The sequence below is a fragment of the Ursus arctos genome, unplaced genomic scaffold (genome assembly GCF_023065955.2).
Source record: "Ursus arctos isolate Adak ecotype North America unplaced genomic scaffold, UrsArc2.0 scaffold_17, whole genome shotgun sequence".
Taxonomy (NCBI): Eukaryota; Metazoa; Chordata; class Mammalia; order Carnivora; family Ursidae; genus Ursus; species Ursus arctos.
This window is the reverse complement of record NW_026622841.1, coordinates 13,086,896-13,101,035: the sequence shown is the minus strand read 5'-3', so window position 1 is coordinate 13,101,035 and position 14,140 is coordinate 13,086,896. Positions and strand designations below refer to the sequence as shown.

The following is a 14,140-nucleotide window of genomic DNA, read 5'->3' as shown; positions in this document are numbered from 1 at the left end:
CAAAAATTTAAATGCGACTAGGTTAAGGGACCTCGTGCGCAGTATAAAGTGAGCAAACATTCACATTACAGGAAACCCAGAAGGAGAAGAGGGAGAGAAAGGGGCAGAACAATTATTTGAAGCATAATAGCTGAAAACTTCCCTAAACTGGGGAAGGAAAGAGACATTTGGGTTCAAGAAACACAGTTTCAAACAGATGAACCCAAGGAAGTTCACACCATGACACAGACTAATTAAAATGTCAAAGATTAAAGATAAAGAGAATTTTAAAAGCAGCAAGAGAAGAGACATGGCTGGTGATGTCAGACACGCCAGAGGGATGGATGGAACTGTTGCCGAGTTTATCAAGAGAACCATCTCGAAAATCCCAGTGACTGAAATGACGACAATCCTCCAAGCCTGGGATTTTTTTGTCTGAAAAATCAAGAGCAGACCATCAAGTTCTGGCAGAGCAAGGAATCTCGTGCTCAGGCCGTGGTTCTGCTGTGAGGAGAAGTGGGCCAGCCTCCATGACGCAGCCCTGTGAGAGACAGCCTTTCTACCCCGCTTCATCACACCAGGAAGTTGGGGATGTTTTTCAGATGAGTCAAGGACCAGGTAAAGACCTTGACCTTTTTGATATGGAACAATTCAAAAGTTCATTCGAGGAATTTCTTCAGAGATTTTTAGAAAACATGGCGGTCCACTTCAGGGACACTGAGGAAGGCAGTGCGGACTCGAACTGCCTGGGGAATCCAGTATAGAAAGCCAAACCAGCACCAACCTGCTTATGGGGTGCATTATTCCCAGACCCCCCACACCACACTTCCTCCTGCCAGCCAAAGAGCAGTTCGCCCCTCTGGGTCGGCCATGGACAGTTGCTAGCAAGCACCGTAAGATTGTGAAAATGGGGACCTCAGAAGCTGATATCTGGACTCTCTTAAGGCCACTGTTTTTATTTTTTTAAATACTTATTTGAGAGAGAGCACGAGCAGGGGGAGGCACAGAGGGAGACAGAGAGAGAGAGAGAATCTCAAGCAGGGTTCCCGCCGAGCATGGAGCCTGATGGGGGCTCGATCCCATCCCCCTGAGACCATGACCTGAGCCCAAGTTAAGAGTCAGCAGCTCAACCGACTGAGCCACCCAGATGCCCCAAGGCTATTGTTTTTAAACAGTATAATCAGACCTTTGAAACTCGGAGCTCTACTACACCCCGAACCGTAGAGCTGGAGATACACATGGATTCAAGGATCATTCATGAAAACAGACTAGAAAGAGAGAGTCCAGGGAGTCACTGAAGAAACCTTCCTCAACCAAGACTAGAATTTGCACAACGTAAGCTTGAAACAAAATACAGAAGTGACTTAAATGGAGACAACTTGGCTGAGGGAAAGGAGCCCCTCTGATGCCCAATAGCGTTCTCTAGCCTGCATCTTCCTGAAGCGCTGAAATCCTTGGCCCAGCTGGTACGCAGGGGCGTCACTCCCTCCTCCCTCACTGCAGACCCCATAAGGGAATGAATGGTTTTAAAATTAGAATAAGATGAAGGTGGTTTTATAAGCACAGCTTATACGCATATGGGTTTCAGTTCGCCGCAATCTAGATGGCTTCTGTTTATAAACTTGTGTTTTAGAAATTAGTTCTTGATATTGACAGTTGAGAAACGTTCAATATAATTGTTGGGATGGACTCTTTCCTCTTCCACTGGGCACCCCTCTCCCCCATATTCTGCAAAGCATAGCAACTGCGTTAGGTTGTTATACATGAATTTCGTGGCAACCACAAACTGAAAACCTGTAATAGATACACACAAATTATGGGAAAGAAAGCCAACAATGACAGTAAAGACAGTCACAAGGAAAGAGTAAAAGAAGAAGAAAGGAACAGAGAAGAACCTGAAAGACAACAAGAAAACAACAAAATGGCAAGATACACATACCTACCAATAATTAGGATGTAAATGGCCTAAATGTTCCAGTAAAAGACGTGGGTGTCTGAATGGATAAAAAAGGAAGATGCATCTCTGGGCTACTTAGAAGAGACTCACTTCAGACCTAAAGACACATAGAGACTGAAAGTAAAGAGGGAAAAAGATATTCTATGCACTTGAGGGGGGAAAATGGGGTAGCAATACATATCTGATAAAGAATTGAAGTAACAAGAGACAAAGTGGGGCACTACAAAATAAAAGGATCGATCCAACTAGAGGATATAACAACAAATATCTATGAACCCAACATTGGAGCACTTCCAACAAAGAAAATGTTAACAGATAAAAAGGGAGACATTGACAGTAATATGTAAGAGTAAAGGACTTTAACATCCCAGGACATCAATCACAGATCATCCAGAAAGTCAATAACGAATCCGTGTCCTGGGAGGGCGCCTTAAACCAGGCGGACTTACCGGACGTATTAAAACATCTCAACCAAAACAACAGGACACACGTTCAAGTGCACATGGAACATCCTCCGGCAGAGCTCGCTTGTTCGGCCACAACACACAGCTCGAGAAGTTTAAGATTTAAATCATATTAAGCATCTTTTCTGAACACCTTGGAGGAAACTAGAAATCAATTACAAGAAAAAAAAAAACTGGAAAACCACAAATGTGGAGCGAAACAACCAAAGGGTCAATGAAGAAACCAAATAGGAAATTAGAAAATACATGGAGATAAATGAAAATGAAAACACAACCCAAAATCTTTGGGATGCAGCAAAAGCAGTTCTAAGGGGGAAATTTATACCAATACAGGTGTATTTGAAGAAAAAAGAAAAATCTCAAACAATCTAAACTTACACCTAGAAAAAGAACTAGAAAAAGGACAAAGTCCAAAGTTAGAAGGAAGAAAATAATAAAGATCAGAGCAGAAATTAAATAAAAGAGACTAAAAAGCAAAAACAATAGAAAAGATAACCAGAACCAAGAGCTGGCTCTTTAGAAAGATAAAATTGTTAGCCAGACCCACCACGGGGAAAAAAAAAAAAAAAAAAAAAAAGGACACAAAATCAGAAATCCAAGAGAAGTAACAACCAACACCACAGAAATACAAAGAACTACAAAAGACTACTACGAAAAATTACATATCAACAAATTGGACAACCCAAAAGAAATGGATACATTCCTAGAAACATACAATCTTCCAAAAAAGAATCAGGAAAAATAGAAAATCTGAACAGAATGATTACATCATGAAATTGAATCGGTAATCAAATATCCCCCAATAAATGAAAGAGCATTCACAGTTGAATTCTACCAAACATTTAAAGAAGAGTTAATACCTAATCTTCTCAAACTATTCCAAAAATTAGAAGAGGAAAGAAAGCTTCCAAATACATTCTACAAGGTTAGCATTATCCCCATACCAAAACCAAAGACACTACAAAAAAGGGAAAACAATAGGCCAATATCCCTGATGAACATCAATTCAAAAATCCTTAACAAAATATTAGCAAACCACAGTCACCAATACATTAAAAAGATCATTCACCACAGTCGATGGCGTTTACTCCGAAGATCCAAGAATGGTTCAATAGCCACAAAAATCAATGTGATAGACCATGTTAACAAACTGAAAGATGAAAACTATGTGACCATCTCAATAGATGCTGAAAAAGCATTTGACAAAATTCAACATCCATTCAGGATAAAAATTCTCAACAAAGGTCAAAAGTGACAAACCCCAAAGCTAATATACTCTATGAAGAAAAACAGGGCTTTTCTTCTAAGATCAGAAACGATAACGTCCACTCTTGTCACTATGGAAGTCCTAGCCATAGCGATCAGACAAGGAAATAAAAGGCATCCAAATCGGGAAGAAGTAAAACTATTTGCGGATGACATGATACTATATATGGAAAACCCTAAATATGCCATCAAAAAACTATGAAAACTGATAAACGAATGAAGTTACAGGAAACAACCACGATCCACAGGAATCCATTGCATTCCTATATACTAATAATGAAGCAGCAGAAAGCGAAATTAAGAAAACAATCCCATTTATAACTGCACCAAAAACAATAAAATACATTAGGAATAAACTTAACCAAAGAGGTGAAAGACCTGTACTCTGAAACCTATAAAGCACTGATGAAAAATTCAAGACAACGCAAATGGAAAGACATTCCATACTCATGGATTAGAAGAATAAATATTGTTAAAATGTCTATACTGTCCAAAGAAATTTACATATTTAGTGCAATCCCTATCAAAACACCAACTGCATTTTTCACAGAACTACAAAAGACAATCCTAAAACATGTATGGAACCACAAAGGATTGCAAATAACCAATGAAAACTTGAAAAAGAAAAACAAAACTGGAGGGGCGCCTGGGTGGCTCAGTCGTTGAGCGTCTGCCTTCGGCTCAGGGCGTGATCCAGGTGCGCTGGGATCGAGCCCCACATCAGGCTCCTCCGCTATGAGCCTGCTTCTTCCTCTCCCACTCCCCCTGCTTGTGTTCCCTCTCTTGCTGGCTGTCTCTCTCTCTCTGTCGAATAAATAAATAAAATATTTAAAAAAAAAAAAAAGAAAAACAAAACTGGAGGTATCACAATTGCAGATTTAAAGTTATACTACAAAGTAGTAGTAATTCACAGTATGATACTAACATAAAAATAAACACATAGATCAATAGAACAGAATAGGAAACCCAGAAATAAATCCACAATTATATGGTCAATTAATATTCAACAAAGGAGGAATGAATATCCAACGAGAAACAGTCTCTTTAACAAATGGTGTTGGGAAAACCAGATGACCACATGCAAAAGAATGAAACTGGACCTCTTTCGCCACACACGAAAATAAACTGGATTAAAGACCTAAATGTGAGACCTTCTGAAATCCATAAAAATTGTTGAAGAGAACACAGAGCGACATCGGCCATAGCAACATTTTTCTAGATATATCTCCTGAGGCAAAGGAGATATAAGTAAAAATAAACTATTGGGACTACATCACGATAAAAAGCTTCTGCACATCAAAGGAAACAATCAGCTAAAAGGCAACCTACTGAATGGAAGAAGATATTTGTAAATGACATATCTGATAAAGGGTTAGTGTCCAAAATATGTGAAGAACTGATACAATTCAACACCCAAAACCACATAATCCAATTAAAAATGAGCAGAAGAGGGGCGCCGGGATAGCTCGTTTGTTGGGTGGCTGGCTCCTGGTTTCAGCTCAGGTCATGATCTCACCGGTCGTGAGATCAAAACTCACGTTGGGGTCCATGCTCAGCAGCGAGTCTGTTTTGGATTCTTGCCATCTGCCCCTCCCCCCACTCTAAAATAAATCCATCTTTTTTTTTTTTAATGAGAAGACATGAACAGACATTTCTCCAAAGAAGACATCCAGATGGCCAACAGTCACATGAAAAGATGTTCAGCGTCACTCAATCAGGGAAATGCAAATACAAACACAAGGAGATAACCACCTCACACCTGTCAGAATGGCTAAAATCAAAAACACGAGAAACAGCAAGTGTTGGTGAGGATGTGGAGAAAAAAGAACGCTCTGGCACCGTTGGTGGGAATGCAAACTGGTGCAGCCAACATAGAGTTTCCTCGAAAAGTCAAAAATAGAGCTACCCTATGACCCAGTAATGGCACTACTGAGCATTTACCCCCAAAATATAAAAACACGAATACAAAGGGACACATGCACCCCTAGGCTTTTTTGCAGTATTGTTTACAAAGCCAAACTATGGAAGCAGCCCAAGTGTCCATCAATTGCTGACTGGATAAAGAAGATGTGGTGTGTGTATACACTATGGAATATTATCCATCCATCAAAAAGAAGGAAATGTTGCCTTTGCAACAACATGGATGGAGCTAGAGAGTGTAATGCTAGTGAAATAAGTCAGTCAGAGAAAGACAGATACCGTATGATTTCACTCATATGTGGAATTTAAGGAACAAAACAAATGGGCCAAGAAAGAGAGAGAGAGAGAAGCCAAGAAACAGACTCCTGCCTATAGAGAACACACTGGTGGTTACCAGAAGGGAAGTGGGTGGGGAAATGGGGGAACTAGGGGATGGGGATTAGAGAGTACACTTAGCGTGATGAAAAAACAAAGTGGGAACTCAAGGGGGAAAAAATTACAGTGTGGTGACCATAATTTAAAAAAAAATTGCTCATTGAAACGAGTCCCATCCCTGCCTACCCCAGGTACAATCCGCCGGGCTTTTTCCCCCGAGGAGCTTGAAGCCACCGCGTCTCACAGGTAAGTCCCATAGGATTTTTTCCTAGAAACTTCGTTAGGCATGCGTCATAATCCTGTGTCCATATAACTTGCATATAATTTTCATGCAAACACTGTTAGGAGTCCTCTACTTTTCCAACTGAAATTTCATCGTGCTATTCCTTGGATTACAACGCATGGGGTTTTGTCCTCGTTCCCTCTCCATGAGCGGCACCTGCTCTAAGGATGAGACCGCGCATGTTGGGGAAAGAAAGGGCAGCGAGCAGAAGAAACTGGGCACACGGGTGAGCGGAGGCTGCCTTTCGTCTCCGTGTCAGTGGAGTCCGAGCTTCCTAGGGCGGCAGCGGGCGCAAGAGCGCACCGAACGCCGCTTCCAGGCAGAATCCTGTTTCTCTGCCGAGGGCTTTTTTTTTTTTTTTTTTTCCTTCCTGCTGGGGCTGCAGAGGTGAAGGCTCCTTGCCCCCTCCTAAGCTGGTGAGCGCCGGCATGAGCAAGCTGAGCGCCCCTCTGCGCAGAAGGGCTGGGGAGCGGAGAGCCGTGAGAGGGCCCCAGGAGGGCGAGCGACCACGTGTTAGAGCCCCACCGGCTACCGCAGGGATGACAGTCCCCAGAATGCAGTGGGGCAGGGGCGACACCCGCCCCCGCCTGAGATCACACAGGGTCAACCCCAAGTTCGAAATTCCCTGTGAGCCCCAGCCCTGCAGCGTGGTCGCGGGGAGCCAGCGGGGGCTCCTCCTGCCCGCCCGTGGCCTCCGGACTCCTGTCTGCGACTTACCTGAGGGGTAATGCGGCTGTGCCGCCTCCCGTGAACCAACCTGGGAGAAGGACCCGCGTCCCGCGTCCCCGCCCGGATCAGCGTCATCCCCGCAACGGCTGCTTCACGCCGGGAGGCGACCGGAGACCGGGAGACCGGGAGACCCAGCCTCTGCCGAGTGCGCGAGGCGCCAGGAGTCAAGGGCGAGGAAGACGGGCGCTGGGTCTGCATTTCCAGAGCTCTTGAAGACTCAGACCCTCAGGGCACGAGGCAACCGAAGGACAAATGCCCTTTGCTCGGCCCACTCAACACCACTCACACCATTTTCCCGCCGGTTTTCTCCGGTAGGCAGGGTTTTCTTGGAGCAAGTTGGCCTTCCGCACCCTGGAGATGTGCACGGCTGCGCCGGCCGCCAGCACACCCACCCAGCGCGCCTCTAGCTCACCCGCGGTCCTTCTCTGCAGCCCATCCCCAGGACCGCACCCCAGACCCACACACCCCTCCTTAAAGCAACGAGTTTGCATGCCGCGCCCCCATGCCCACACGCTGAGGCTGGGCCATACTCCCGTCAGCGGTGGAGGCAGAAGACCTCGGCATCCCGGGCTGAAGATGGGAGGGAGGTTTGAACAAATCCTTAGAGGGGTCTCCACATGCCCCCCAGGCCGGGCATGCCTCTCGACCGCCACTAAAAATTGCCACCTTGTTACTTGAGCTATGCTTTTGCTAGACGCCTCCCTAAGATCTCAAGGCACATGACCTTGAGGTCTGTCCAGCGCGCTACCTTTTTTGCATCGTCCTGGGCTGTGGAACAAGAAGGGCCCCGGTTCACGCGGATGGCCACACCCTTCTGTGCAATTCCAGCCCGCCGAGCTCACAGCTGCTCGGCCACCCCACATCCCTGCAGCATGGGTCTTAGACTCAAATCATGGTCCCGGGCCCCTCCATTCCCTGCGTGTCCTCCCCAGTTAGCTAACTCCAGCCCTTTCCGTCTCTGCTGCCAGCCTCCTGACCCAGAGACTCGGCTGCCCCTACCCTGCTGCTCTGCAACTTCACCTCTTGGGTTCTCCTCTCAGGCTCTTTCCCGGCCCTTCTCCCAACCCTTTAGTGTGTGCAGGCCTCTCCCCTGCTCCTGAGTGTGTGGTCGGCTTTCCTCTCTCCTTGCCCTAGATCCTGGACTCTGTCCCTTGCCCCACCAGCCCGGGATGCCCTCCCTTCCCAGCCATCTAGTGTCACACCTGGGGGTAACTTAGCGGGGTCACCAGTGGCCTCAGGACAGACTTCCAGTGACAGTGGCAGGTGAGAGCCTTCCATGGCACCTGCTGCACACAGCTGATCATTCCCCGATCAAACACTCTTTTTTTGCCCCCCTCCTCCATCACTCTTGCTTTTCCTTCGAACTGGCTTCAAACTGTTGCTTCTCTGCCACATTATACAGGATGTTCTGCGGGAACCTAAGAGTTTGGCCCCATGCTCCTCCTTCACCTCTTGCTCGCACTCCGCTCTGGCCCCAAGGGCAGGCCTGGTGTCCTCATGTCCACCTCTGCCTCCTGGACACCTGCCTCCCTGGACCCCCGCACCAGGAACCCGATGTGCCCCAAAGCGGCACCTCCTGGAAGCCCGACAGTGGCAGAAGCTGGCATATGTCCCCAAGGCCTGTCACCTCTACTTCCCAAACCCTCCTGACTAGAGAGACATTGAATAAAAATTTTTTTAAATGAAGACAATTAGTTCAGATGTTAAAAAAGGGGGAATATAAAGGAAATAGAAGTGGGCAAAGGAATAAAGAATATTTGACCTAAGATTTGATTAAAAAGAAGTTAAGGAGTTCTGGTCCAATGGCAACGTGGGAAGACCCTGAACTCCGCTCCTCCCTTGACATAGCGTATGTGTGGCTATTGATAGGGCCATTCCCCCTGAAGAGCTGAGGGCTAGCGGTTGCTGCACAAAGATAAAACGGACCACGTAGCATACAGCAGGTGAGATAAAGACGCCCTAATGAAGGGACCCTCTGCCTCCCATCTTGTGAACTGCAGGGGGAAGGGATCCTACGGAGGGTCTGTGAGCAGCTGCAACAGCTGTGGGGCAGAAAAAAGGCCTCATGTTAAAAGTACAACCAAAATATAAAGCAACCACACCTATAACCCGGCTAAACACTGGGAGGGATACTGGAATGCTCTCCAGGTCAGAGGGGCTGGGAAGCATCCTGGCTACCACCTTGACAGTGTAGACAAGAGCAGGATCTGGGTGCCATATGTCGCCTGGGTGCCTCTGTGAGCCCCCAGCCCACTCCCGCCCTAGATTCCCTGGGACACAGAAAAACAGGTGCAGTTTAAAAGAGCAACTAGAATAGAAAAGATGCAGACATAGAACTCTGCCAAACGGCAGGGGAGCTGCTGGAACTCTTCAGGTCCAAGGGGCTGGCAAGCAACAGGGTCTACATTCCCCCCTCCACCTTCATAGGGCAGACAGGAGCAAGGTTTGTGCACCCCAGCTGGTCTGCTGTGTCAGTAAATACTGGGACCCTAGCCCACATCAGCCACAGCTGTTCAACCAGGGCAGTCCCAGGATGGCTCACACGGGGACACCACTGGTGAGCAATCACTACAGCACCAATGGATCTTACCAAGACGACACAGGTGCAAAGAACCCCAGAATTTTCCAAGCCTGATCACGTTGACTCCAGGTGCCCTGGCAAGGCATCCGTTGTGTAACTATCCCAGAAACCTTGACTTGAACCCACTTTAGCTCCAGATGTCCTGCCAGGTCAACCTCTGGTCGGCCTCCCCAGCTTGCACCCACCAAAGCTTCAGCTGTCTGGCCATGGCACTCTTTGAGAGGAGAGCCACAGAACCACTCTGGCCCTGGTCCACATCAGCTCCTGCCCATTCCACCTGGTCAGCCCCAGCATGGAGTGCCTGAGGACACCTGGCCCATGACAGCCACAGCTCCAGACAGCAAAATTCACCAGGCACACAGTCTACACAGGTAATACTGATATACAAGTCATTCCTTCAGGCTAAGAAATAGCTGTTCTGCCTAATTCATAGAAAAGCACAAAGTTAAACAAAATGAAGAAACAGAGGAATGTGTTCGAAATGAAATACCGAGACAAATCTCAGAAAGAGAGGAAAGAAAAGAAAGAAATACCTATCAGGTAGATTGCTTATCTCCATTTCATTTAAAGAGTTCAAATTAATGTTCATAAGGCTCACAAGACTGGAGAGAAAAGTGGATGAATTCAGTGAGAACTTCAACACACAGATGAAAAATCTAAAAATAACCAGAGTTAAAGAATATGATAACTGACATGAAAAATACGCTAAAGGGAATCAACAGTATTAGAGGGTATAAAAGATCAGTGATCTGGAAGACATGGTGGTAGAAAGCATCCAAGCTGAACAGCAAAAAGAAAAAAGAATTTCAAAAAGGAGGACAGGTTAAGGGCTCTCTTGGACAACATCAAGCGAATGAACATTTGCAGTATAGGGGTCCCAGAGGAAGAGAGGGAGAAAGGGACAGGAAAATTATTTGTAGATATAATAGCTGAAAATGTCACCAACCTGGGGAAAGAAACCGACATCCAGCTTAAGGAAACAGTTTCTAACAAGACGAACCAAAGGGGGTACACCCCCTGGTGCATAAAAATTAAAATGTTAAGGGTTAAAAAGATAAGGAGAATTTTTAAAGCAGCAAGAGAAGGAACTAGTTACATACGAGGAAAATGCTATAAGGTTATCAGCTGATTTTTCAGCAGAAACATTGACTATATCATGCTTGTCCTTTCTGGCCTCCAAAGTGCTCCATGGAAAAAAATGTAAAACCAAAAATGCTCTACCAGGCAAGGTTATCATTCAAATTGAAGGAGAGAGAAAGAGTTTCCCAGGCAAACACATGTTAGAAGAGTTCATCACCACTAAACCAGCCTTACAAGAAGTGTTAAAGGGAATTAAGAGGAAAAGAGAAGGCCATAAATTATAAAAGGAAAACATTCCACAAGGGATTGCAAACATACAGTAAAGGTGGGAGTATAATCACTTATGAAGCTAGCACGAAGATGAAAAGACAAAAGTAGTAAAATCAACTATCTAAAAAAATTAGATAAGGGGACTCACTAAAAACTTTGTAAAATATGACAACATATAGATAAAATGTGGAGGGGGGGAGTAAAAATTAAGGTCTTCGAACTTAAGTGACCATTAACTTGATATAGACTGCTATCTGTTTCGGATGTTATAGATGAACCCCATGCTAACCATGAGCCAAAAAACACAATAATAGATACAAGAAAAATAAAGAAAGCCCAGCATACCATTAAAGGAAGTCATTAATCACAAGGAAAGAGAACAAGAGAAGAGAGAACTACAAAAACAGCCAAAAAACAATGAACAAAATGGCAAGAAGTACACACCTATTAATAATTAGATTAGGTATAAATGGTCTAAGTGCTTCAATAAAAGACATGGGGTGTTTGAGTAGATGAAAACCCATTTATAGGCTGCCTAGAAAGGCTCCCTTCAGACCTAAAGACACATACAGGCTGAAAGCAAAGAGATGAAAAAGATACTCCATGTATATGGAATCAAAGATGACTGGGCTAGCAATACTTAGATTTGACAAAATAGAGTTTAAAAAATAACTGTATCAAGAGACAAATAAGGGCATTACATAGTGATAAAGAGGTCAATCCAACAAGAGGATTTAATAATTGTAAATATCTAGGCACACAACATTGGAACACCTAAACATAAAATATTAACAGACATAAAGGGAGAAATTAACAGTAATACAATAGTAGTAGGGGATTTTAATACCACACTTTCATCAATGGCGAGATCATTCAGGCAGAAAAATCAATAAGGAAACAGCATCCTTGAATGACACATTAGACCAGAGGACTAACAGATTTAGAAAACATTCTATCCAAGAACAGAATACACATTCTTTTCAAGTGCACATGGAACATTCTCCAGGATATACCATGTTAGGCCATGAAACAAATCCCAATAAATTTAAGATTAAAATTCTATCACACATCTTTTCTAACCACAACAGTATGAAACTTGATATTTATTACCAAAAAATTGGAAAAAGCACAAACACAGGGAGGCTTAATAACATGCTTCTAAAAAACCAATGGGTCAATGAAGAAATCAAAGAGGAAATTAAAAAAAAAAACCAAAACATGGAGAAAAAGGAAAATGAAAACACAACAACCAAAAGTCTTTGGGACACAGCAAAAGCTGTTCTAAGAGGAAAATTTATAGCAATATAGGCTACCTTAAGATAGAAGAAAAATCTCGAACAATGTATCTTATACCTATAGGAACTAGAAAAAGAAAAACAAAGCCTAAGTTAGTATAAGGAAGGCTATAATGAAGATCAGAGCAGAAATGGAGATAAAAAACAAACAGAAAAGAGAGAGGACACAAATAAGATCAGAAAAGAAAGAGAAGTCACAACACATTCCACAGAAATGCAAAGAACTATGAGAGACTGCTACAAAAAAATTATATGCCAACAAAATGGATACATTCCAAGAAATATACAATCTTCTAAAACTGAATCAGGAAAAAATAGAAAATCTGAATGGAACAATTACTAGCCACAAAAATGAGTTGGTAATTGAAAAACTCCCAACAAACAAAAGTCCAGGACCAGATAGATTCACAGGTGAATTCTACCCAACATTTAAAGAAGAGTTAATACCGATTGTCATCAAACTATTCCAAAATTTAGAAGGAAAGCTTCCAAATACATTCTAGGAGGCCAGCATTACCCTGAAGCCAAAGCCAGACAAAAACACTACAAAAAAAGAGAGGAAATGACAGGCCAATATCCCTGATGAACACATCAGTGCAAAAAACCTCAACAAAATATTAGCAAACTGCATTCAATCATACATTAAAAGGATCACTCACCATGATCAAGTGGGGTTTATTTGGGGGGATTCAAGGGTGGTTCAATATCTACAAATCAATGTGATACACATTATCAAACTGAAGGATGAAAGTTACATGCTCATCTCAACAGATGCAGAAAAAGCATTTGACAAAATTCAATGTCCATTCATGATAAAATCTCTCAACAAAGTAAGTTTAGAGGGAACATATCTCAGCATAATACAGGCCTTATGTGTCAAACCCACAGCTAACCTCAATAAGGGAAATTTGAGGGCTTTTCCTTTAAGATCCACAACAGGACAAAGATGTCTACTCTCACCGCTTTTATTCAACAGAGTACTGGAAATCCTAGCCACAGCAATCAGGCAAGAAATAAAAGGCATCTGAATTGCTAATAAAGAAGTAAAACTATATTTGTAGATGACACACTACATAAAGAAAATGCTAAAGACTTCACCAAAAAAAAAAAATTAGACGTAAAAAATGAATTCAGTAGTTTCAGGATGTAATATATGAAAGTCTGTTGCATTCCTAGAAGCTAACAACGAAGTAGCAGAAATAAAAATGAAGAAAACAATTCCATTTAGAATTGGCAATTCCATTTACAATTACACTAAAAAGAATAAAATACCTAGGAATAAACTTAACAAGGAGGTGAAAGACTGTACTCTGAAAACTATAAACATGGATAAGAAAAACTGAAGACAGCACAAATAGTTCACAGACTGGAAGAACATTGTTAAAATGTCCACACTACCCAAAGTTACCTACAGATCCAATGCGATCCCTGTCAAAATACCAGTAATATTTTTCACAGAACTAGAACAAATAATCCAGAAGTTTGTATAGAACCATGGAAGAATTCAAAGAGCCAAAGCACTTTTAAGAAAGAACAAAGCTGGAGGGGTCACAATTCCAGATTTCAAGGTATATTACCAAACAGTACGGTAGTGGCACAAAAACAGACCTAATGATCAGTGGAATCGAATAGAGAGCCCAGAAAGAACCCCACACTTCTATGGCTAGTTCCTCTAGGACAAAGGAGACAAGGATATATGATGGGGAAAAGACAGTCTCTCCAAGAAACGATGCTGGGAAAACTGGACAGCCACATGCAAAAGAATGAAACTGGACCACTTTCCTACACCATGCATGGAAGTAAACTCAAAATGGGTTGAAGACCTAAATGTGGGACCTGAAACCACAAACATCTAGAAGAAAACATAGGCAGTAATCTCTTTGACCTCAACCTTAGCAATATTCTTCTGGGTAGGACTCCTCAGGGAAGGAGAACAAAAGC

The 14,140-nt window shown here is 43.3% G+C and overlaps 1 pseudogene; it reads left to right on the top strand.

The window, feature by feature from the left end:
• Positions 1 to 319: 319 nt before the first annotated feature.
• Positions 320 to 7,651, top strand: LOC113253489 (centromere protein N-like; annotated as a pseudogene).
• The last annotated feature ends 6,489 nt before the right edge of the window (positions 7,652 to 14,140 follow it).